General features: G+C 44.1%; 1 protein-coding gene and 1 pseudogene across 1 annotated transcript in view; both read left to right on the top strand.

Moving 5' to 3' along the window:
* The window catches only part of LOC122935579, an 84128-nt gene that overhangs the window by 43555 nt on the left and 13284 nt on the right, over positions 1-27289 (top strand). The window lies entirely within an intron of this gene.
* On the top strand, positions 20141-22377 carry LOC122935578 (annotated as a pseudogene).

Here is a 27289-nt window from a genome sequence, read left to right as displayed (position 1 = left end):
AAGCATCCAAAGCAGAATTCGGTCTGAAGTTTAGGAAAACCTTGATTCGGTCTGAAGCTGAATTTACTCACACTTCGTGGTAACAAATCAGTTTTCTGAAAAATGTCAGCTGCACATGTTAGAAAGTGAAAGTAAGTGTTTAGGAGACAAGCCCAGAAACGTGAGATCACCCATAATGCCGTGCAGGCAGCCATCCCCCTGTGAAGACACAGTTACAGTAGGCTCCATTCACACGTCCGCAAAATGGGTCCGGAATGGGTGCGGACCCATTAATTTCCAATGGGGACGGAAAAGATTTCCGGATCCTCACTTCCGTTTCCGCAAAAAAAAATAGAACATGTCCTATTCATGTCCGCAATTATGGACAAGATTAAGAATTTTCTGATATAGTGCCGGTTATGTGCGGTCCACAAATTGCGGAACGCACATTGCCGGTGTCCGTGTTTTGCAGATCCGCAATTTTCGGATGTGCAAAACACTCACAGACGTGTGAATGGACCCTAAGGCAGAGCCCTATAAAATCCTTATCCCATGCGGACACTGCCATTTTCCTGTGAGCTGAACATAAGGAGAGACACGACAAGACGCTCGTGCACTAGGGACAGTGTTACTGCAAACACTTAACAGAGAGTGTAGGACAATAATGAAGAGGGAGAGGGTAGGGGCATTGAATGGAAAATGCAGGGAGAGTTCGGGGACAGTGAACGGATAGCTTACGAGACTGATGAAATACAGACTCTGCTACAATTTATTGCCGTCTACATAAGTGTGCAGTGCACCAATATTCATAGTTAATCCATTCCGTTAGCTGTAGAGTTACTGTGCATCAGTATTACAGGTCACTTTTACTTTTTGGCAGATTGGCCTGGGTATACCTGATTTATAGCGATTTGTGACAAATTAATTTGTAACAAATTGAATTTCTTATAAAAAGTTTTCAAAACTTTGCTCATCTCTAGCAGGAATGCATGACAACAGATTGCCTAGCATCTTCGTGGCTTCCCTGATAGAGTAAATGGATCTTTTCTGGAACTGGTGGATCTGGGATTGCAGATTCTGTATCTTCTGAAGTGGCAGAAAAGATCTTTGTAAATTGGAGTATAGCAGAATTCCTTGAAAGATATTTTGACTGTCCGGACACAGGTTGGATTTTTCTCAGTTGATTATCCATCCTAGAGATTGAAAATGGCATAATGCAGTCTGCAGATGATCTTGGAATTGATCTCTGGAGTCCGCTGCAATCAGTAGATTGTCTACAGTCGTGGCCAAAAGTTTTGAGAATTACATAAATATAGAAAATTGAAAAAGTTGCTGCTTAAGTTTTTATAATAGCAATTTGCATATACTCCAGAATGTTATGAAGAGTGATCAGATGAATTTCATAGTCATTCTTTGCCATGAAAATTAACTTAATCCCATAAAAACTTTCCACTGCATTTCATTGCTGTCATTAAAGGACCTGCTGAGATCATTTCAGTAATCATCTTGTTAACTCCGGTGAGACCGTTGAAGAGCACAAGGCTGGAGATCATTATGTCAGGCTGATTGGGTTAAAATGGCAGACTTGACCTGTTAAAAGGAGGGTGATGCTTGAAATCATTGTTCTTCCATTGTTAACCATGGTGACCTGCAAAGAAACACGTGCAGCCATCATTGATTTGCATAAAAATGGCTTCACAGGCAAAGATATTGTGGCTACTAAGATTGCACCTCAATCAACAATTTATAGGATCATCAAGAACTTCAAGGAAAGAGGTTCAATTCTTGTTAAGAAGGCTTCAGGGCGTCCAAGAAAGTCCAGCAAGCGCCAGGATCGTCTCCTAAAGAGGATTCAGCTGTGGGATCGGAGTGCCACCAGTGCAGAGCTTGCTCAGGAATGGCAGCAGGCCGGTGTGAGTGTAGTGTCCCACTAGGTAAATGTGGGCACTACACAAGGGTCAATTGGGCCACGTTGTTCTCCACCTCCTGTGAAACAGTGGCATTGTATTTAACAGTCCATTTTAATGTATTTTTATATGTATTTATGTGTATTTTCCCTGTGATGTGTGTAGCAGGCCTATTAGGGTGTAGTTCATCCTCCCAGACACTAGAGGGAGCTAGGGACCCCTAATACATATAGTTAGGCCCAGACAGGGAAAGGAGAGTCTGTGTGCAGAGTTTGAAGCAAGAGGTCACGTTAGCCAGAGAGGAGCTGAGGTGCAGGCTCTGACATGCAGCTAGACAGCCCAGGCTTCTAGCTGATCACCAGGGGAAGAGTTTACCTCCTGAGAAACCTGCAGTTCCCATCTGCAACAGCACTCTGATTACGTCACTAGGCTTGGCGCATGCCCAGTGACACTATTGAGGCTGTTGCCCTCAGGACAGGCACAGGCAGTCGGCGATACTGCGGCTGCGCAAGATTTCATGGGCAAGAAAAGATGAAGCAAGGCAAACTCTCTAATATCGGATCCCTACAGGTTTTGTTGATCAAGTGTAACTCCAGTTGTATAAACAATAAGTTAAGGGTTTGAGCAACGCAGGTGGCCGCTACTCCAGGCTTAAGTGACGCTCCTGTGGCTTCCCAAGTCTTTCCTAATAAACTTTCTGTTTTCCTATCAATGGGGTCCTTAATTTGAGGACCAGAGGTTTTGCCGCCTTAGCAACTGGGGTGTCTACTATAGTTACTGACTCTCAGTCTATGCAATTTTCCTCATCAAATGGATAAGACGTCTTGATACCTTTTGGAATAAAAGATCCCTTTTCAGATTTTTCCCATTCTCACCGGATTACTTATTGTACATTGCATAGGACAGGAAAGATGGACCTATGTTTTTCCCCCAGACCCACGAAAATCTCCTCCTGTACTGATTTAGGTTCTTTTTTAATCTCCATCTGAATAGTCGCTCTGATTACCTTTATAAATTCATCTATGTCATCTGGATTGAACAGAAACCTGTTTTACTCATTGATTTAAGAGATGAGTGAATCGAAGCTGACGAAGGAATTATTCGATTTGCACCGAATCCAAATTTCCTCATGCTTCGTGGTAACAAATTGCATTTTTTCCTAAAATGGCTGCTGCAAATGTTAGGACATGGAGCAAGGAAGGAGGGATCACCCACTATGCCATGCATGCAACCAGCCAGTCAGTGATGTCAAAGCCCTATAAATAGCCTCAGACATTTTCCAGTGTATTTAGTGTACCTTGCTGCACTGACTGCAGGTCCAAATCGCCATTATACTGCTGCTCATTTCAGGTTTGCAATACCTCTGTAATTCCAGCAAACCGTTCTTGTTATTGGTGTCTCATTAGCCCTTGTGCGGTGCAGTTATATTTTCTAAAGCCTTTTTTTGTCGTATATTAGCCGGGGGAAAAAAAGTGGTTTATTAGCCATTGTGTGAGAAAATTACAGCCCTTTTTGACATGTATTAGTGGCTAAAAAATAATATTATTTGCCGTTGACGCCTCAGTTATGTTCTAAAGTCTTTTTTTTGGCATGTATTAGTGAAGAAAAAGTGCTTATTAGCTGTTGTGTGGTGAAGTGAGAAAATGAAAGCCCTTTTTAGCGTGTATTAGTGGCAAAAAGAAAAAAAAAATGCCGTTCAGCGGTGAAGTTCCATTGTACTTCAGCCATTTACGAGGGTGTATTAATAGGATAGATACGTACATACTAGCTGTTCTGTGGTGAATTTTGATTGTTATTTTTATTTTCATGGGGTGTATTAATATGAAAAAGAATAAGTCTTGTTAGCCGGTCTGCATTGAACCGACATTGTTATACAGCCATTGTTGGGGTGTATTAATGGGAAAAATAAGTCTGTGTTATTAGCCGCTCTGCGATGAATTTACATTGTCATACAGCCATTGTTGGTGTTTACTAATATGAAAAATAAGTAATTATTAGCCGTTCGGCGGTGAATTTTCATTGTCATTCAGTGGTGAATTTTTTTTGTGATACAGCCTTTTTGGGGAAAATTGGTCGTGAATGTAGACTTTCTTCTGTAGGGACTGAGTAATTGTGTTGATCAGCCATTAAGTGGTGACATTTTTTGATGAAACAACCTTTTTTGGGAAAATTGATGGGTGATTGAAGAGTATATTCTGTAGGGACTAACAATTTGTCAATTAGCCATTCAGTGGTGAAATTTGTTTGTGATACAGCCTTTTTTGGAAATTTGGTCGGTAGCTGTACTACGGTCAAGGACAATATATGTCCTTTACGGCCCACTTGTTAAATGTGGTTCCTGCCCAGCCATACCAGCAACTTGACCAGGTGACGTTGCTTCTGCCTCCACGTTCTCACACTGTTGGTCCTGCGACAATGTCCACCTCTACCTCCATCGTGTCCTCAGCCTCCACTGCAGGGACAATTCACAGTGGTCCTTCAGCATACCACATGTGCGGGGCACGGCGGTGTCACGCTGTTCTACACCTCGTTTACCTGGGCGAACTGAGTCACACAGGGGATGAACTGCTCAGTGACCTGCATCAAGAAATCAAATCCATGGTGACCAACACTGGGAAGAACATGGTGTCGGCGCTGCATCAAGGAGGACTGAGCCATGCGCCCTGCATGGCGTACGTGTTCAATCTGGTTGTAAAGCGGTTCCTGAAGTCTTCCACCCATCTGCAAGACATCCTAAAAATGGCCAGGAAACTTTGTATGCACTTCAGCCACTCGTACACCGCCAAGCACACCCTCCTTGATCTGATGTTTTCCACCCATTGAATTTCCACTCTCCATATGTTGGACCAACTATACAAACAGTGAAAGGCCATAAATGATTTATTGATAATCCTAGCAGATAGAGGTACTCCCTTGTGCAATTTCAATGTTAGCCATAGGCAGCTCATGCGTCACACCTGCCGTTTGCTCGTGCCCTTTGAGGAGGCCACTTTATTTGTCAGTCGCCAGGACTACGGGATGAACAACGTCATTCCACTGATTCATATCCTGGAAAAGATGCTGGTAAATCTGGCTGGTCAGGGGACTGGAGACATGAGCCCTGTGGGAGATGAACTGGAGGAGGAGGAGGACATTGGAGCACAAGCAATGTGTAGCGAAATGGGTGGTTTTTCTACACAGGTGATGGGAGAGGAGGAGCAGGAGCAGCCAGAGTTGCAAGAGGGAGATGAGGAAGACGAGGCAGATGACCTAGGCACACAGTTGCAGTATGCAGTGGAGATGGAGGCAGGGTGTGCCTCCGAGTCACTTGCACAAATGGCCTGATGCATGCTCACTTGCTTGCCTAGTGACAGCTGAATTGTCACTATTCACCAGAGGGATGATTACTGACTCTCCACCATGTTAGACCCTCGCTACCGGTCTAAAATGGGGGCCTTTTTAACACCCGCTGAGAGGGAGGACAAACTGAAGCACTATAGAGACATCCTATGTAGTCAGTTGGCTGCTGCCTATCTGTGCCATCGTCCATCCTCTCGCAGGTCTGACTGGGGGGGGCTCTGCGCTCATGTTCCACTGCCATGGCTGCTGGAGGGGGGTGGCAGGAGCAGTACCAGCTCCATCAGCAGCAGCCTGAGTCTAGAGTCGCTGATGAGCAGCTTTCTTCACCCGCATAGTGAAGAAACTACTCACTACCAGCTAGACATAGAGCAGAACCTAAACCAGCAGGTTGTGGCATATTTGGAGTGCACCCTGCCACCCGTCATCAAAGATCTGCTGGACTACTGGGCAGCCAAACTGGATTTATGGCCGCAACTGGCCCTGGAAAAGCTGTCCTTCACTGCCGGTAGTGTGGCATCAGAGCGGGTGTTTAGTGCAGCAGGGGCCATAGTTACTCCAAGGAGAACTCGTCTGTCCACCCAAAATGTGGAGAGACAGACCTTTGTCAAGATTAATCAGGCGTGGATCAGCCAGTATTTCCACCCACCAATGCCTGATGCATCAGATTAGATCATCCACGCTGCCTCACCCAAATCTTGAAAAACAGACCGGTTTCTTCTGGCTACCTGCCTCAGCTACTATTCTGATGCTGCCACCCGCCTGATGCCACACATTTAATGCCAAGTGCTCCTTCTTACACCCAGCATCGTCAGCAAGTACTGTTATTGCCACCCACCTTCCAATTCTGTCTCTGGATCACTGTGTGGTCTCCTCATGCTGCTGCCACCTCCGCACTATGTCACCTTGCCACTCTGTGGTCTCCTGATGCTGCTGCTACCTTCACAATATGCCACCTTGCCACTCTGTGGTCTCCTGATGCTGCTGCTGCTACCTTAATGCTATGTCACCTTGCCAGTCTGTGGCCTCCTCATGCTGCTGCTGCCGCCACCTCCACACTGTCACCTTGCCACTCTGTGGTCTCCTGATGCTCCTGCTACCTCCACAATATGTCACCTTGCCACTCTGTGGCCTCCTCATGCTGCTTTTGCTGCAAACTCAACACTATGTCACCTTGACACTCTGTGGCCTCCTCATGCTGCTGCTGCCACCTCCACACTCTCTCTCATTGTGCCACTCTGTGGCCTCCTCATTCTGCTGCAGCTGCCACCTCACCACTATGTCACTGGGCCACTCTGTGGTCTCCTCGTGCTACTTCCACCTCACCACTATGTCATAAGGCCACTCTGTGGTATTCTCATGCTGTTCTCCCACCCTCCCCACTCCATGACTCTGCTACTATTTTGCCTTTTTGTCCTGGATGACATCACAATTTATTTGACCCTTCTTCTGATCTGTCAGAAGGAAGGAAAAATGAGACACACAATGGATCCTGTCTGTGTAGCAGCTGTAAAGCCTATATGGTCCCATCAGAATTGGCTTATGATTTGGTAGCCAAAATCAGGAGTGGGTACAAAACATAGGAGACATGCAAATATTCCATTCACGTGTCATCTCTGTTTTGGATCCACTCCTGTTTTTTTGGCATTAGCAATACTGATGGATTACTGACCAAATGCTGACCGAGTGAAGGCAGATGCTCAACATACAGGATCCATATTTTTGGGGTTATTGTTCTGATGGATAAGAGGAAAGGAAAAATAATCAGTGACGTCAACACAAACTTACTGCTGACACCCTCTCCACCCTGTCTGGGGACTCTATTTGTGTCAGGAAGCAGGGGGTGTTACCCCTACTCGGGGACCGCGGGCACGGCGCAGGGCACGGGTTCCCCTTTAGCTCGGTAGAACACCTGGTGCCCGATGTGCGGGTGCACGAGTCGCGCCGCGTGTGCGCATGCGCAGTATGCAGGCTGCGCGCGCATCCCCGGGAGCATAGCGTTCCTGCATTATCCGGCTGTCAGGTGTGAGTCTTGCTGGGGGAGGTTCCCTGTACACACCTTCCATCTTCCTCGCTAGTGTTGAGTGCGAATATTCGAATTGCGAATATTTTTCTCGAATATCGCGATTTCGAGATTTCGCGAATATTTAGAATATAGTGCTATATATTCGCGAAATCGAATATTCGTCTTTTTTTTTTTTTTAATGCTCCATTCAGTGCCCGTTGCCGTGCTCATGGAGCGTCCCCATCACCATGGGAACGTCTCCATATACTAGAATGTACTGTCGGATTTGAGAATTACTGTACGTTGAAATCGCGATGCGATTAATATAACACGAAATAATCGCATCGCGATTTCTACTTAGTACTGCTATAGTCCATATTCAGCGAATATGGAATATAGCAGTACTAAGTTGAAATCGCAATTCGATTATTATAACTTGAATTAATCGAATTGCGATTTCAACGTAATTCTCAAATCCGACAGTACATTCTAGTATATGGAGACGTTCCCATGGTGATGGGGACGCTCCATGAGCATGGAATATAGCAGTGCTAACTAAGTTGGCACTGCTAAGTTAAAATCGTAATGCGATTATTTCGTGTTATATTAATCGCATCGCGATTTCAGCTTAGCACTGCTATATTCCATGTATGTGTATTTTACGAAATTTCGTACTATTGCTCTAACTTCGTCTTTTAGAATATTCGTAATATTGCTCTAACTTCGTCTTTTAGAATATGACGAATATTCTAAAAGACGAAGTTAGAGCAATATTACGAAATTTCGTAAAATACACATATAGATTCTAATTTAGCTAATATAATGCTATAATCATTTTTTTTCTCTAATTTTTTTTTTGCCTCTTCTGAACTTAAGTTTTGTAAAATATGTACACTGTTAAAAAAAATAATATAGCAGTATATTATCTAAATTGCAAACTATATGTGTATTTTACGAAATTTCGTAATATTGCTCTAATTTCGTCTTTTAGAATATGACGAATATTCTAAAAGACGAAGTTAGAGCAATAGTACGAAATTTCGTAAAATACACATATATGGAATATAGCAGTGCTAAGCGGAAAACGCGATGCGATTAATATAACACGAAATAATCGCATTACGATTTCAACTTAGCAGTGCCAACTTAGTGAGCACTGCTATATTCCATGCTCATGGAGCGTCCCCATCACCATGGGAACGTCTCCATATACTAGAATGTACTGTCGGATTTGAGAATTACGTTGAAATCGCACTTCGATTAATTCAAGTTATAATAATCGAATTGCGATTTCAACTTAGCACTCCTATATTCCATATTAGGCTAGAATTAACGAATATGGAATATAGCAGTGCTTAAGTTGAAATCGCAATTCGATTATTATAACTTGAATGAATCGAATTGCGATTTCAACGTAATTCTCAAATCCAACAGTACATTCTAGTATATGGAGACGTTCTCATGGTGATGGGGACGCTCCATGAGCATGGAATATAGCAGTGCTAACTAAGTTGGCACTGCTAAGTTGAAATCGTAATGCGATTATTTCGTGTTATATTAATCGCATCGCGTTTTCCGCTTAGCACTGCTATATTCCATATATGTGTATTTTATGAAATTTCGTACTATTGCTCTAACTTCGTCTTTTAGAATATTCGTCATATTCTAAAAGACGAAGTTAGAGCAATATTACGAAATTTCGTAAAATACCGTTGCCTTATACTATTAAAAGAAAAATCGCATAATATGCGATTAATTAAATCGCATATTATTCGCGATAATTGAGAAAATTACGAATATTCGATTTCGACGAATATAACACGAATATTCATTCGAATATTTGCGAAATATCGCGAAATCGAATATGGCACCTCCCGCTCATCCCTATTCCTCGCCTGCCATTGGTTCCCGGGGAGGGAGGCCTCCTGGTTGCCTTGGGGACCAGGGGTGGTCCTACCTTCCCTGACTATAAAGACCTGGCCTGAGCTCTGGCTCATTGCTGAGTTATTCCACATTATGGTGAACACCTAGCCTCCCTGCGGATCCTCCTATTTGCCTGTTGTTCCTTTGTATCCTTCCTGGTTACTGACCCTTGGACTGTCTTTGCCTTTGAACCTTCGCTGCCTGCCTCGACCCAGATTGGACATTGACTACCCCTCTTAGATCATCCCTAAACTTATGCTGCGTTTCTGGGCTGTCAGCTGCTTACTGCCAGTGGGTTCCTCATCCCACTACTGGCTCCCTGGGACGTTGACAATTTGTATAAGTGTTTAATAGGCCAGGTTCTGTAGACATCTATGTGGAATCAGCTGACGACGGTGTAAAAGGCATGCACTTTTTCTTGGCGCTAACATCGACCTGTAAGGCTGAGTTGATACTTCAGTTATTTGGTCAGTTTTGGCCTCGTAACTGGCCAAATAAGTGAAGTGTGTAGTGATTCTTAGAGCAACGCCTGTCATCTGCATGTTATACTGACTCACAGTAATGTTTCACTACAACAGCAGACTCCCTATGCGTGTTACTGCAAGGCAGTGTTCTACACAACTATACAGTCTCTCTGCAGCTAGGAAATAGCTGTTTTTAACGCGATTCGCCGCAAATAAATTTGTATCGAATTGAAAAATTTTGGAAAATTCGACGAATCGGCCAAATCAATTTTTTTTTTAATTCTCTCATCTCTAATTATCTTCATCAGAAGAACCATATGTACTCTCACATGCCCCAATATCAGATAATCCAGATTTTTTTAATCAGAGTCACTACTTACATTCTGAAAGTCTTTAATGTTTACAGGGTGGGCCCTGGAGGAGAAGGCTTAATCCCGAGAGGAAAGGGCAGATTGAACTTCTTCTCTGACCAATATCTTCAAGGAAGCTGGACGCCTGTCACTGCCAGTTCTGTCAGAAGGTTTGGTAGACGTTCTTCTCTACCTCTTGTATGACGTTCTTTGTTTTGGTTTCACTTTGTCATCTCCTTTCCTTCTGCCAGGTGTCACCTATTTAGACTAATCGTCTTCCTTTATATTCCCTCCCATACTGCCTCACTTTGCGGTTTATACTACTTCCTGGATTAAGTGTTTACTGCTGGAGGCTGCTGCTGCTGTTTGCTCAGATAGTCTTTTCCTTTATTGTGTTTCCTTGCTGGCTTGATTCTAGGTGACCCTGACTCCGTCCGTTTTAAGTGCAGGGAGCCGGTGGTCGTGTCCCCTAACTATTATAGGGTTTTCAGGTGTCACACAGTCTTAGGAACGTGGGCATGCAATTGTCTACCATTGAGACCCATGCATGTGCATAGCAGTCAGGGAGAGCTCTTAGGGGTTTAAAGGGCTCGCTTATATGCTCATTAGTTTGGGATCAAGCCAGACAGTCATTTATTTATATGTTCCAGCTATCTGCAACTTCATCCCTGACATTATAAACCGCCATAACCGTCTTAAGCATGGATCCGGTTTCAGCCTTGATTGACTGCATGCAAGGTCTTTCACTGGAGGTAGCAGATCTCCGTAAAACTGTGTCTCAGTTTCAGATCACCGGTTCTGCTGCCGTTCATGGAGTTTGTTCCGAGCCTAAGATCTCGCTTCCGGATACGTGGGGGTAGTGAGAATTTTGTTCGCTTTAGAGAGGCTTGCAAACTCTATTTTTGCCTACTTCCCCATTCCTCTGGTGATGAGGAGCAGACGGTGGGGATCATCATCTCGCTGCTCAGGGATAACGCTCATTCTTGGGCCTTATCGCTGTCGGTGGGGGCACAGCCCCTCCGATCGGTGGATGAATTTTTTGTAGCCCTGGGGCAGATATACGATGACCCGGATCGTATTGCTTTGGCTGGATCAAAACTGCATCTTTTATGCCAGGGTAAACAGTCTGCAAAGATATATTGTTCTGAATTTCGGAGATGGGCAGCTGATACTGGTTGGAATGATGCTGCTGCACTCCGAAGTCAATTTTGCCATGGTCTTTCGGAAAGATTGAAAGATGCATTTGCTTTTCATGAGAGACCAGCGTCGTTACAGTCTGCCATGTCTCTAGCTGTTCGTATTGACACGCATCTTAAAAAAGAGAGAGAGGAGACTACGCTTTCCTGTCTTATTCAGCCCAAGGACAGTGGTGCTGTCTCATTCAGTGCGCAGGGGTCTCAGTCTGTCTCAATCCCCTCTGAGGAGGAGGCCATGCAGCTGGGTTTGCTTGCCTCTGATAATAGAGGATTCAGCTCTCAGAGGAGGGTTTGTGTCACTACCAGAGCTTTGAGATGTTCTCATAGCTCTGTTTCTCCACCCCTGTGATGATGTCACTACTAGAGCTTGGAGGAGTTCCCTCTGCCCTGTTTCTCCGCCCCTGTGATGAGGTCTTTACCTTCTGTTTCCTTCCTCCCAGCTGTCCCTCCTGTGTTTGATTTCGCTGCCTTCAAATCACCCCTTCTCCTTTGTAGAGGTGCGGATTATACTTTTTATTTGAGCTGTATCTCTCGCTTGAGTATCTTCACCTGTGTGATATCTTTTCACTGGATCTGTGTTCTGCTGAAGCAAGTACTTTGGACATTGTCTGCTGACTTGGGATCTGCTTTCACTGCAGCTGCAACTCCTTCAGTTAAGTGTTCAGACATTGTGTGTTTCTGTTTCCTTGCTGACCGGATCCGAGGCGACCCCGATTCCGTCCATATACTGTGCAGGGCACCGGTGGCCGTGCCCCTTTCACTATTGTAGGGGTTTCAGTGGTCATCAGCCTGAGGTACGCGGGCATGTCTCGATCCACCATCTGGATCTGGACATGGGCATAGCAGCGTAGGGAGAGCTTTTAGGGTCTGTCAGGGGTCACCCTTTATCCTCCCTAGTTTGGGTCCGGTCAGTTGCTATTTACTGTGTAGGCTCTTGTTGCTCACTTACAGCCGTGACAGTTTGTTTCTATTGTGGGGGTAAAAATCATTTGGCTTATGTTTGCCCCTTTAGGAGATTCATGGAGTTTTCTGAGGGTAATAAAAAGATAAAAATAAAATAAAAAAGAGAAATCCTCTAAAAACTTTCCATTTGCTACTTTTGGCAAGGTTGATGTGGAAATTGAAGGTTTGCCGTTTGCTTGTAGTTCCCGTTTTCTCCTACCTGCCAGGTAGACAGCAATACTCACATTGTTTGTGAGATTTTTGTACATAGTGGAGCAGCTGTCAATCTCATTGATAATCAATTTGCAACAATGCATGGTTTCCAGGTGTGCACTTTGGAAAAGGATATACCTGTTTTTGCTATCGATTCCGCTTGACTGTGGATGATGCTCATGTTGAGGATATGTCATGTTTCGTCTTAAGCGGATTACCTACTCCTCTAGTGTTGGGGCTACCCTGGCTCACTAAAAATAACCCCACCATTGATTGGCAAGAAAGGCAAATTAATGGTTGGAGTGAGTTTTGCAGAGAGAATTGCCTCACGGCGTCTCTTTCAGAGGTTTCTACCAAGACTTTGCCATCTTTTCTCTCTGAATTTTCTGATGTGTTTTCCGAGAGTGGTGTCCAGTAGTTTCCCCCTCACCGGGAGTACGACTGCCCTATTAATCTCATCCCAGGCGCCAAGCTGCCAAAATCACGATTATACAATCTCTCCCAACCTGAAAGAGTTGCTATGCATACTTATATCTCTGAGAGCCTGAGAAAGGGACACATCCGACCCTCAAAGTCACCTGTTGACACATTTATATTTTTTGTTAAGAAAAAAGATGCTTCTTTAAGACCTTGTCTGGATTTCAGGGAGCTGTACCGTATCACGATTCGTGACCCATATCCGCTTACTCTGATCCCGGACCTGTTTAACCAGATTGTTGGGGCTAAAGTTTTTTCTAAGTTGGATTTAAGAGGCGCATACAACCTAGTCAGGGTCAGGGAAGGGGACAAATGGAAGACGGCCTTCAATACCCCTGAGGGTCATTTTGAGAATTTGGTTATGCCCTTTGGTTTGATGAATGCTCCGGCCGTCTTCCAAAATTTTGTGAACAGCATTTTTTTATAATTTAATGAGGAAATTTGTAATGGTGTATCTAGATGACATTTTTATTTTTTCTTCTGATTTCAAGACTCATCGGGACCACCTATGTCAGGTCTTGCTGATTCTGCGGGAGAATAAATTGTACGCTAAATTGGAAAAATGTGTGTTTGCGGTTCTGGAGATTCAATTTCTTGGTTTTCTTCTCTCCGCTTCTGGTTTTCGGATGGACCCTGAGAAGGTCCGCGCTGTGCTTGATTGGCAGCTTCCTGAGAATCAGAAGGCGCTGATGCAGTTTTGGGGTTTTGCCAATTATTACAGATAGTTCATTTTGAATTATTCCTCTGTTGTTAAGCCACTCACTGATATGACTAAAAAGGGGGTGGATTTTTCCTCGTGGTCGGTAGATGCGCTTAAAGCCTTTTCTAGTATTAAATAGAGTTTTGCTTCCACACCCATTTTGGTACAACCTGATGTCCCTCTACCTTTTATTGTTGAGGTGGATGCTTCTGAGGTGGGTGTGGGTGAGGTCTTATCTCAGGGTCCCTCTCCTGCCGAATGGCGACCGTGTGCCTTTTGCTCAAGGAAACTCTACTCTGCAGAGAGAAATTACGATGTGGGAGATAGGGAGTTGTTGGCCATCAAATTAGCTTTTGAGGAATGGCGCCATTGGTTAGAGGGAGCCAGACACCCTATTACCGTGTTTACCGACCATAAGAATCTGGCCTACTTGGAATCGGCCAAATGTCTGAACCCGAGACAGGCCAGATGGTCTTTGTTCTTTTCTAGGTTTAATTTTGTTGTTACGTTCCGCCCTGGGGTTAAAAATGTGAAGGCGAATGCCCTGTCACGTTGTTTTGCGGGAGGGGGGAACTTTGAAGACCCGGGTCCCATTTTGGCTGAAGGGGTGGTCGTCTCTGCTCTTTATCCTGATTTAGAGGCTGAGGTTCAGGCAGCCCAAGCAGAGGCTCTTGATCTTTGTCCTTCTGGGAGGTTGTTTGTGCCTCTCGCTTTATGACACAAGGTTTTTAAGGAGCACCACGATACTCCTCCTTGCTGGGCACCCGAGGAGTAGAGCCACAGTGGATCTCATTGCTCAGAGATTCTGGTGGCAAGCTCTTCGTAAGACGGTTGAGGGTTTTCTGGCAGCCTGCGAGACCTGCACTCGTGCCAAGATCCCTCATTCACGGCCATCGGGTTCTCTCCTCCCGTTACCCATTCCTTCCCGTCCTTGGACGCATCTGTCCATGGACTTCATTACGGACCTGCCTCGTTCCTCGGGGAAGACTGTGATTCTGGTGGTAGTGGTTTATCAAAATGGTGCATTTCTTTCTCTTTCCTGGGTTACCCAATGCTAAGACGCTGATGCAAGCGTTTGTTGATCACATTGTTAAATTGCATGGCATTCCTTCAGACATCGTTTCTGATAGGGGCACCCAATTTGTCTCCAGATTCTGGAAGGCCTTCTGTTCTCGCTTGGGGGTTCGGTTGTCGTTCTCTTCTGCTTTTCACCCGCAGTCGAATGGTCAGACCGGACGCGTCAATCAGAATCTGGATACATATCTCCGCTGTTTTCTGGAGGATTGGTAATCATTTTTGTTCCTTGCTGAGTTTGCTTTTAACCGTCGCCAGGAGTCCTCTGATAAGTCACCATTTTTTGGTGCATATGGGTTTTATCCGCAATTTGGGACATTCTCTGGAGAGGGTTCTTCTGGTTTACCTGATGAGGAGAGATTTTCCTCATCTTTGTCATTTATTTGGCAAAAGATTCAGGGTAACCTGAAGAGGATGAGTGAGAGATATAAGCGTGTGGCGGATAAGAGACGTGTGCCTGGTCCGGACCTGAATGTGGTTGATCTGGTGTGGTTGTCTACAAAGAATATCAAACTGAAGGTTCCCTCCTGGAAGTTGGGTCCTAAGTTTATTGGGCCTTACAAGATCTTGACAGTCATCAATCCCGTTGCCTTCCGTCTTGTTCTTCCTCAGACTTGGAAGATCCATAATGTTTTTCACAAGTCCCTATTAAAACGTTATGTCCAACCCACTGTACCCTCCTCTTTGCCTCCTCCTCCGATTTTTGTTGATGGCAATCTTGAATTTCAGGTTTTTAGGATTGTGGATTCTCGCATTATCCGCGGTTCTCTTCAGTACCTCGTTCATTGGGAGGGTTATGGTCCTGATGAGAGGATGTGGGTCCCAGTGGCAGGCATTAAGGGTACTCGTCTCATCAGGGCTTTCCATAGGTCTCATCCTGAGAAGGTGGGCTCTGAGTGTCCGGAGTCCACCCGTAGAGGGAGGGGTACTGTCACCGCCAGTTCTGTGAGAAGGTCTGGCAGACGTTCTTCTCTACCTCTTGTATGACGTTCTTTGTTTTGGTTTCACTTTGTCATCTCCTTTCCTTCTGCCAGGTGTCACTTATTTAGACCAATCGTCTTCCTTTATATTCCCTCCCATACTGCCTCACTTTGCGGTTTATACTACTTTCTGGATGAAGTGTTCACTGCTGGAGGCTGCTGCTGCTTTTAGGTGTCACACAGCCTTAGGTACGTGGGCATGCAACCGTCTACAATTGAGACCCTTGCATGTGCATAGCAGTCAGGGAGAGCTCTTAGGGTTTTAAAGGGCTCGCCTATATGCTCCTTAGTTTGGGATCAAGCCAGTCGGTTGTTTATTTATATGTTCCAGCTATCTGCAACTTCATCCGTGACAACGCCTCTCCCTTAACCACCTTAGCCAAGCATTCCTTACGTAAGGGTTTAGCTTGGTAAGCACAACCCACGTTTCCTTGATTTAGTCTTTATAGTAGAGGATGATTTCTTTTCTCCCTGAAATATATAAGAGAGAGAAGTATCCCTACTTATCGGTGGCTAAATCCTAGGATGACACCTGGAAGGCCCTAGAAGTATCTTCACATTTGGCATTAACAGGCCAGTCCCGAACCGTTTCCCCAGTTGATGGTATACAAGTGGTTCATCAGGGGACTGATAAAAATACAAATAAATATAAGGAAAGAAAGATAATGGCAACCTAGATAATATGGCGCACCCGCATATTGAAAGGTGCCCCCATTTATAGTTCAATGGTCTGCACAGCTTGAAGCATGTGGTTAACCTTCTGGCCGATGACGCACTTCCGGTCATGGTAAACATAAGTTGTGGTCCAGCAAAATGAAAAAGAAGTAGATGATCCTCATATAAATTTACTAATATAGCTATCCGCCATCCACACATTAAAAAAAAAAATATATAAACAGGCCTAACTAGGAGGCATAGAGGCAATAGAACACAGAGTGGGGTCCGTCGCACCGGAAGTGCATCATACAGCCATTAATGAAGTGCACGGGTAAGGAAAGATATGCTAAGCTGGTGGAACGCAAAATGCGGTCCATTGAACTGGAAGAACGCTTTTAATTACAGATGAGCGAATCGAAGTTGACGAAGTGGAATTGTATTTTTTCCTAAAATGTCTGCTGCACATGTGAGGACATGGAGAAAGGAACTCTGGGAAGGCCAGATCACCCATAATGCCATGCATGCAGCCAATCAGCAGCCAGCCAGCTCTGTGATGTCACAGTCCTATAAATAGCCTCAACCATCTTGGATTCTGCCATTTTCCAGTGTACTTAGTGCAGGGAGAGACTGGGTATTAGGAACAATCCTATTACACCTTGCTGCACTGACTGGGGACCAAATTGCAATTATACAGCTCTGTAACTCCAGCAAACCGTTCTTGTTATTGGGGTGCAAGTGCTGTTTGATACAGGCATTAACAGGGTTATTACAAGGAAATATTTCTACATCTTATTTGCTCTTGTGTGGTGCAGTTATATGTCCTAAAGTATTTTTTGGCTTGTATTAGTGGAAAAAAAGGGCTTATTAGCCGTTGTGTGGTGAAGTGCAAAAATTACAGCCCTTTTTGTCGTCTATTAGTGGCAAAAGAAAAATATATTTGCCGTTCAGCTGTGCAGTTACAGTCATGTGAAAAAATTAGGACACCCTTTGAAAGCATGTGGTTTTTTGTAACATTTTTAATAAAAGGTTATTTCATCTCCGTTTCAACAATACAGAGAGATTAAAGTAATCCGACTAAACAAAGAAAACTGAAGAAAAGTCTTTTCAAGATCTTCTGTAAATGTCATTCTACAAAAATGCCTATTCTAACTGAGGAAAAAGATAGGACACCCTTGCCCCTAATAGCGAGTGTTACCTCCTTTGGCTGAAATAACTGCAGTGAGACGGTTCTTGTAGCCATCTACCAGTCTTCGACATCGGTCTGAGGAAATTTTACCCCACTCCTCAATGCAGAACTTTTTCAGCTGTGAGATGTTTGAGGGGTTTCTTGCACGTACAGCCCTTTTCAAGTCACCCCACAGCATCTCAATGGGATTCAAATCTGGACTTTGACTTGGCCATTCCAGGACTCTCCATTTCTTCTTTTTCAGCCAATCTTTGGTTGATTTACTAGTATGTTTTGGGTCATTGTCATGTTGCATGGTCCAGTTCCGCTTCAGCTTTAATTTTCTAACTGATGGTCTCACATGTTCTTCAAGCACCTTCTGATACACAGTAGAATTCATCGTGGATTCTATGATGGTGAGCTGACCAGGTCCTGCTGCAGCAAAGCAGCCCCAAACCATGACACTTCCACCTCCATGCTTCACAGTTGGTATGAGGTTCTTTTCTTGGAATGCTGTGTTTGGTTTACGCCAAACATGTCCTCTGCTGTTGTGTCCAAATAATTCAATTTTGGACTCATCTGTCCAAAGAACATTATTCCAGAAGTCCTGGTCTTTGTCAACTTTATCTCTGGCAAATGTCAGTCTGGCCTCGATGTTTCTCTTGGAAAGCAAAGGTTTCCTCCTTGCACACCTCCCATGCAAGTTAAACTTGTACAGTCTCTTTCTGATTGTAGAGGCATGTACTTCTACATCAACAGTAGCCAGAGCCTGCTGTAGTTCTCGAGATGACACTTTAGGGTTTTTGGAGACCTCTTTTAGCATCTTGCGGTCTGCTCTTGGGGTGAACTTGCTGGGGCGACCAGTCCTGGGCATGTTGGCAGTTGTTTTGAAAGCCCTCCACTTGTAGACTATCTTCCGGACAGTGGAATGGCTGATTTCAAAATCTTTTGAGATCTTTTTAAATCCCTTCCCAGACTCATAGGCTGCTACAATCTTTTTTCTGAAGTCCTCTGACAGCTCTTTTGCTCTCACCATGGTGCTCACTCTCACTTCAACAGTCAGGAGCACACCAAACTAAATGTCTGAGGTTTAAATAGGGCAAGCCTCATTCAACATGCAGAGTAACGATCTACTAATTATGTGCACCTGGTGTGATATACCTGTGTGAGATCTGAGCCAATTTAAGAGGGAATACATGTGAGGGTGTCCTATCTTTTTCCTCAGTTAGAATAGGCATTTTTGTAGAATGACATTTACAGAAGATCTTGAAAAGACTTTTCTTCAGTTTTCTTTGTTTAGTTGGATTACTTTAATCTCTCTGTATTGTTGAAACGGAGATGAAATAACCTTTTTTTAAAAATGTTACAAAAAACCACATGCTTTCAAAGGGTGTCCTAATTTTTTCACATGACTGTATATGTTCTAAAGCCTTTTGTGGAGTGTATAAATGGAAAAAAATAAGGGCCTATTTGCCCTTCAGCAGTGCAGTTATATGTTCTAAAGCCCTTTTTGCCATCTATTAGTGTCAAAAGAAAAATATATGCGGTTCAGCTGTGAAGCTTTATTGTACTACAGCCATTTACAGGGTTTATTATTTGGATAGATATGTACATTCTATAAGCCGTTCTTGAGTGAATTGTGATTGTTATATTTATTTTTTTGGGGTGTATTAATAAGAAAAAGAATACAAGAAAATTGATGGGTGATTGTAGACTTTCTTCTGTATGAACCGAATTACGTCGATTAGCGATTCATTGGTGAAATTTGCTTGTGATACATACTTTTGGGGAAAAATTGGTCGATAGCTATAACTATGGTCAAGGAAAATATATGTCCTTTACGGTCCACTTGGTAAATGTTGTTTCTGCCCAGCTACACCAGCAACTTGGCCAGGTGACGCCGCTTCCGCCTCCATGTTCTCACGTCGTTGGTCCTGCGACAATGTCTTCCTCTACCTCCTCATTCTCCACCGTGTCCTCAGCCTCCATTGCAGGGACAATTCACAGTGCTCCTCCAGCATACCACATGTGCAGGGCATGGCGGTGTCACGCTGTTCTACAACTTGTTTGCCTGGGTGAACGGAGTCACACAGGGGAGAAACAGCTCCGTGTCCTTCATCAAGAAATCTAATCCTGGCTTTCCTCGTGACAATTCAAAATTGTAACCATGGTGACCGACAACGGGAAGAACATCGGCGCTGCATCAAGGAGGGCTCAGCCATGAGCCCTGCATGGCACGTGTTTAATTTAGTCAAGCGGTTCCTGAAGTCTTCCACCCATCTGCAAGACATCCTAAAAATGGCCAGGAAACTTTGCAAGCACTTCAGCCACTTGTATACTGCAAAGCACACCTTTCTTAAACTGCAACGGCAGAACAGCATCCCCCAACATAGGCTGATATGCGACGTTTCCACCCATTGGAATTTCACCCTCCATATTTTGGACCGACTATACAAGTACGGACAGAGAAAGGCCATAAAATATTTCTGGATGATCCAAGCGAACAGTTGTACCCCCCTGTGCAATTTCGATGTCAGCCAGTGGCAGCTCATGCGTGACACCTGCCGTTTGCTCAGGCCCTTTGAGGAGCCCACGTTATTTGTCAGTCACCAGGATTACACTATGAACAACGTAATTCCACTGCTTCATGTCCTGGAACAGATGCTGGTAAATATGGCTGGTCAGGGGACTGGAGACGTGGCGGCAGAGTTTGATACATTTGTCTGTCAAGATCTCTGTTTACAGTCAGTGAACATCATTTATCGCAAGGGTATGCAAACACCTACCGACGGGGTGTTAATCCCCAGAAGTAGGTCATCGGCACGAAGGAGCAGTCATTTTCACAGCTCGAGTTATCCTCCTGGGAGATTGACCTGTGCACGTTGACTGTCTGCATTGCAAATCTTGTCTAAAAGAAAAATCCCACAGTACACCCCCTTGGAGGAAACTCTTGATCATGCACAGGCTGCTTTGCTACTTCAAAAACAATGGACTCTGTACAGCATGACACCGATGTATAATTTCTCATACACCAGACTTAAAGAGTATTCCAAGAACCTGTCTGCCCACATAGCTGCCGAGAAGCAGAAGGGTCTTACCGTTGAAGTGGTCTCAGAGCTGAACCTAAAAGCCAAATTTTCCTGCTTACCTGGACTCAAAGGAAAGGACAGAGATCCACTGGCTGTGCTCAAACAGATTTAATCCAAGCCTCCACTCACCAAGGCAAGCACAGAGGACCGGATTGTGTCGACAGGTTGGTTCTGCGGGTTGTACACAGAGGACGATCTATTGGAGGTGTCACCAGAGACATTTACTTCCCTCCCGCTCTTCCTGTATAACAGCTCAGAGACGCTCACGGCTATCGTAGGGACGTGGTTCCAAATAAACTTTGACTGTTGTTTTGGTAAGCTGGTGATCAGTTCTCAGGACTGTCATGCTTTGGTGTGGGAGGGAAACACCACACCGAGCATAAGAGGGAAGGGGGGAACAAGGAATTAGGTCTGAGAACTAGGAAATGAAGATGGACACCTCCTAGTAAAGCCATAACCAAAATCCTGACTGACTACCAGTATGAACAGACCCCAGAGGTAGGTGTGTTCATACGAAGGAATACCTAGAGTCCTATCTAGCCCTATAAGGACCCTGGTACTAATGGCAGGGACGAGACTACCTGTTCCTCCAAAAGGAAGGACGAACAGGAGTCTCCTTCAGGCCTAATACAAACAATAGGGAAAAGCAACAGACCAAACCCAAACAAAATACAAAAAGGGAAAGGAAAAACTTTGCTTCAAAGGGGCTATGGAAGCACCAGGAACTCTGCCAAGCAATCCACAACTGAAACTGAAGCTTTATACTGCACAGCACTGTGGGAGAAGCAACTATAAATAAGGAAGGTTAAATGACCACATTAGCAACACCTGAGGCAAGGGGTGTGGCCATTACCAAAAACAACACAGACGCATATTGATCCACAAGGAAAACCTGTCAGATCAAACCACGTGTTGCCAGTCTCCCCAATCTCCTGCCACCGGTCGCGGGAACGTTCGTGACAAGGACATTACTGTACCTGTTTCTAACGTGACAGGTGTCAGAAGATCTAAGAGATTGGCTGCATGTTATATTGTCTAACAACCTCTTTGGTTACTTTTGTTGTTGCTGGTAATGACCACACCTCTTGTCTCAGGTGTAGCTATGTGGTCATAACTACTCCTCTATTTAGTCTGGTTTCACCCATCATGCTATGCGGTTGATAGCTTCAGTTTGGTATTGGAAGTGCTGGTGTGTTGTCCTCTTCTGATTTCCTGCTCCTCCAATCTCTTCAGAAGTTAAGTGTTACTTCCCTTTCATATTTTATTGTTTCCCTACTGTCTTTGTTACTAGGCCTCAGGGAGACGCTGGTTCTTTCGTATTGGAAGGAACAGGTCGTCTCTAGCCTAGGGTGATTCAGGGTTTCCAGTCTCTTGGGTTCCATTCCTACCCTCAAGGTCTGTTCCTATGGATAGGTCAGGGCTAGGATTAGGGTTTCCATAGGTGATGTCCGTTTCCCTTTTCCTTAGCTTTGAGGCCTAGTTCCTTTTCCTTTCCCTCCTGTGGTCGGTGTGGTGTTCCCTCCCTCATCACTGCGTGACACTTACATGGCTAGCAGTGATGTGGACCGGGTATGACGTGTCTGGATCAGTGTCGGCCACAGAGCTTGTTTTCTCTGTGCCCGTTGAACCTCACATGGACATTTCTTATGCCATCCAAGCAGAGGACTTCAAGACTTTATGGAATGATATTCATAAATCAAAGGACGAGGTCACATTGGCGGAAGTGGACAATTTATTCCAATGTCTTTACTCGCATTTCTTCCGACACTTTAGAACCCACTTATCAGCAACCCAGCTCGTCAAGGTGACGGCATCTGTGGCATCAGCGCATTGTGAAGGAAAAGTTCCTCAGTAAAGGACTACCTAATCCGAGTGCTGGGATTCTTCATGGAGCTGGCCATCAATAACATCCAGTATTGAACACATGGACGACTCTCATCTCGGAACTTGTCCACAATGTTCGAGACCCCCGGACGTCTTACGTGTCTTAGACATGATCCCTGCAGTGCTTACTACATGTTATACACCTTCATACCGTTCTGTAACAGTGGCCGTGAGACATGCACATACTAAGGCTTATTTATGAAGATTTTTGGGTGTTGCCTGTACCGACCAGTTGCCTTCCAGCTGTGATTGTGTAGCCTGCACTGTAGGAATGAGCTGGAGTCTGCTTGTTTGCTGGACTGTCCTCTAGTTATCAGCCATTGCCCCATACATTTTATGATCAATATGCATTACCATCGTGGTTAACCCGACAGAGGTCATCAATCCATTCTTGTTGATGAAGCACTATTTTTTTTTCAGTTTGTCTTTCAAATCTTGTGGTTTTGCCCTTTCTGTGCCTGCTGTGTCCTGTTTGTGAAATAAACTTTTTTTTTCTCCCCCGTTCAAAAAATAAATAAATAAATTGTCTTGTGATTTGGTAGCCAAAAGCAGGAGTGTGTACAAAACACATAAGACATGCAGATATTCCATTCACTTGTCATCTCTGTTTTGGATGCACTCCTGTTTTTTTTACATTAGCAATACTGATGGATTACTGACCAAATGCTGACCGAGTGAAGGCGGATGCTCAACAGACAGGATACGTTTTTTGTGGGTAATTGTTCTGACGGATCAGAGGAAGGGCAAAATAATCAGTGACATCAACACAAACTTACTGCTGACACCCTCTCCACTCTGTCCGGGGCTCTACTTGTATAAGTGTTTAATAGAGCAGGTTCTGTTGACATCTATGTGGAATCCGCTGACAAATAGAGATGTCCCGAACTATTCGCCGGCGAACAGTTCCCGGCGAATATCGCATGTTCGCGTTCGCCGCGGTGGGCGAACATATGCGATGTTTGGTCCGCCTCCTATACGTCATCATTGAGCAAACTTTGACCCTGTACCTCACAGTCAGCAGACACATTCCAGCCAATCAGCATACCCTCCCTCCCAGACCCTCCCACCGCCTATCAAAAAGCAAGGACAGCATCCATCTTAGATTAATTCTGAAGCTGCAGTGTCACAAAGTTGTAATCGCAATGCGATTAATACAGGTTATATTAATCACATTGCGATTACAACTTAGAGCTGGGTTCCTAATGGTTATATTGATAGAATATAACGAAGATTGAGAATATAGTGCTATATTCGTTGTAAATTCTAGCAATACAACCATTAGAAACTCAGATCTAAGTTGTAATCGCAATGCGAATAATGCAGGTTATATTAATCGCATTGCGATTGCTAGAATTGACGAATATAGCGAATATAGCACTATATTCTCAATCTTCGTTATATACTAGCAATACAACCATTAGGAACCCAGCAGCTCTAAGTTGAATTCGCAATGCGATTAATATAACCTGCATTAATCGCATTGCGATTACAACTTTCTCAAATCCGAATAGTACATTCTAGCAGGGAGCCGTTCCCATGGTGATGGGAAGCTCCATGAGCACGGAAGTCGGCAGAAGCTCTAAGTTGAAATCGCAATACGATTAATTCAAGTTCTATAAATCGCATTGCGATTTCAACTTAGAACTTCTGCTGACTTCCGTGCTCATGGAGCGTCCCCATCACCATGGGAACGACTCCATGCTAGAATGTACTGTCGGATTTGAGAAAGTTGAAATCGCAATGCGATTAATTAAAGTTCTATAAATCGCATTGCGATTTCAACTTACCACACTCTGCGTCAACTACGTAATTTTCCATGGGAGTTTTGCCATGGATCCCCCTCCGGCATGCCACAGTCCAGGTGTTAGTCCCCTTGAAACAACTTTTCCATCACTATTGTGGCCACAAAAAGTCCCTGTGGGTTTTCAAATTCGCCTTCCTATAGAAGTCTATTGCGGTTCGCCCGGTTCGCACGTTCGCGAACATTTGCGGAAATTCGCGTTCGCCGTTTGCGAACGGAAAATTTTATGTTCGCGACATCTCTACTGACAAAGGTGGAAAAGGAGTGTAATTCTGCTTGACACTAACATCGACCTGTGAGGCTGAGTTCATACTTCAGTTATATGGTCAGTTTTGTCCCTGTAACTGCCCAAATAAGAGAAGTGTGCAGTGATTCTAAGTGCGACGCCTGTCATCTGCATGTCATACTGACTCACAGTATTATTTCACTGCCACAGCAGACTCCCTATGCGTGTTACTGCAAGGCACAGTGTTCTACACCACTATAAAGGCTCTCTGCAGCCCGGAAAGAGCATTTTTTTACGCGATTCGCTGCAAATTCGGTTCTGAGCAACTTTTTTTTTTTATTCGGCGAACCGGTCAAATATAATTTTTTTTTTTGTAAATCTCTCTTTATTGTTTCAAGTATAACAAAAGCAAAATCACAAAATGACATTCCATAAAATTGTCATGAGATGTATAATATTGCATTTACAATAGTTGCATTCTATGGACAAAATCATATCCGGAGTTCAGTAAACCTTCAGAGTACATTCAACAAAAGGTATGTAACATAAAAAGGGGGGTGGGGAGTAAGAAGAGGAAAAGGCACTTAGAGTTAAGCAATTAATTGACCCTGACAGGGCGTTGTTACCATAAGAGTACATTGGTATGTGCGACAAGTAGCAGAGAAATAATAAATCAAGGTATTTATCCCATTTAATGTGATGTGGCAGCTCCCAACTGGTCCAGAACCTCAGTATCCTTCACCTCTAGTGCTTTTTTCCAAGGAGACCAGACCTCTAAATATTTACTTCTATTACCACGTGCCCAGCCCATTAATTCCTCCATCCTATGCAGTTGGTGCATTCTGTCATACCACATTTTTAGATCTGGGGGAGTAGTGTCTTTCCATTTAGTTGGAATAAGCAGTTTCGCTGTGGCAATCATATGTGTGGGGAGATTATGCTTAGAGGGGCGGAAATCAGGGGTTGGAATCCACAGCAATACTAATTCAGGAGAGAGTGTTATGGAGGTGGCGCAGATCGTATTAATAGATCTCTCGACACCTTTCCAAAATTGCGTTAGTAGAGGGCATGACCACCATATATGAACCATGGTCCCGCCTTCCGCAAGACATCTCCAACACCGGTCGTTAGGGGAGAGACCAATGGTGGACAAGTATGCTGGGGTTCTATACCACCTTGTGACTGTTTTATAAGAATTTTCCTGAAAGCGAGTGCATGTGGAGAATCCAGTTGCATGAGATAGAATATATGAAGATTCAGAATCTGTAAAACCTCTCCCTAAATCTTTTTCCCATAGACGTATGAAATAAGGCTTAGCTCTTCTAGACATTTTTAAAAGATTATCATACGTGATAGATAGTGACCTCTTCAGGGGGTTGGGTAATATAGAAAAATTTTCTAGCCACGTTGGCTCAGAGAGCTCAAAACCTGAGTCTTTCTCAAACTTTTTGCAGGTGTTTCTAAAATCCAATTTTTGGATTGGGGAAGGAGTCTTACTACCTAGTTTGGCAAAAATGTCTTCCAAAGGCAGCACGTGATTGGATTTCATCACCTCACCTATTCTAACATCTCCTAAGGAGTGCCACCAGCTCTTAACCCTACAACCCATCTTATCAGAGAGGTAAGGAAGAACATCTAGCGGGGCTAGTTTAGATAACCTATTCCCTTTAGGAGGGGCTACTGGAGAATTACGGTGAACAAGAATCATACTTTTGGTTAGTACGTCCATCTCCGGACAAAGAGAGAGAGGAGCTTCTTGTGACCATAAGACAGCATTCCTGTGTATCCCAAGCATCGCCCTTTTGATAGCTAGAAAAGGAGTGTTTATTTTGTCATTAGTTAAGAGCGCCCATCTAGCTAATTGAATGGCTCTATGGTATAGCGCCATATCCGGTAGTGATATACCCCCTTTATATCTTTTCTGTGAGAGGATGGAATAAGCTAGTCTAGGTCTCTTAGTATTCCACAGGAAGGAAGAAAATATGCTTCTGATTTGAGAGTAATAGGAAGTAGGGATATGTATCGGAAGGGCTTGGAATAGATATAGAAATTGGGGTAGGACAAATGTAGAAAGAAGATTTTTCCTTCCAAACCACGACATAAAAGGGACTTTTAAAGAGGTGATGAAGGATCTAATTTTAGAAATTAATGGGATATAATTGAGTTTAAACAATAGGCTCAAATTGGCAGGGACATTTACACCTAAAAACTTAATTGATGATGTGGGCCATTTAAACACAGAGGAGCGTTTAAGTGAGGTTAAAACATTATTTGGTATGTTAATAGAGAGGGCTTCTGATTTAGAAAAATTGATCCTAAAATTGGACACTGCACTATATTCATCAAATAAGGACATAATGGTAGGGAGTGCTTCTTCAGGATTGGAAATTACTATTAATAGGTCATCTGCAAATGCTGCAGACCTATGGTGGTATTGACCAAGAGATATGCCTTGTATCTTGTCCGATTGCCTAAATTTAAGGAGGAGCATTTCTAGGCATAGAATGAAAAGGGGGGGTGAAAGGGGGCATCCTTGTCTGGTCCCATTTTTGATGGGGAAGGCATCCGACAGGGTCCCATTAACCAACACTTGTGCTGTGGGGCATGAATATAGCGAAAAAATGGCCGAGACAAATATCGAGGGGAAACCAAATTTTAGCAAGGTGGCTCTCATAAAATCCCAGTTTACCCTGTCGAATGCCTTCTCCGCATCAGTTCCTAATAATAGCATAGGTGTTTTTGTGACTTGGGAGTTGTGAATCAAGTGGATCAACCTCCAAATATTATGTTTCCCTTCCCTTCCCGGGACAAACCCCACTTGTTCCGGGTCGATGAGTTTGTTAAGAAGAGGGGAGATCCTATACGCTAGTAATTTAGACCACCATTTCAAGTCGCAGTTTAATAATGAGATGGGTCGGTAG

Source organism: Bufo gargarizans, chromosome 4 (genome assembly GCF_014858855.1).
Source record: "Bufo gargarizans isolate SCDJY-AF-19 chromosome 4, ASM1485885v1, whole genome shotgun sequence".
Classification (NCBI taxonomy): domain Eukaryota; kingdom Metazoa; phylum Chordata; class Amphibia; order Anura; family Bufonidae; genus Bufo; species Bufo gargarizans.
This window is presented reverse-complemented; position numbering and strand designations above follow the sequence as displayed.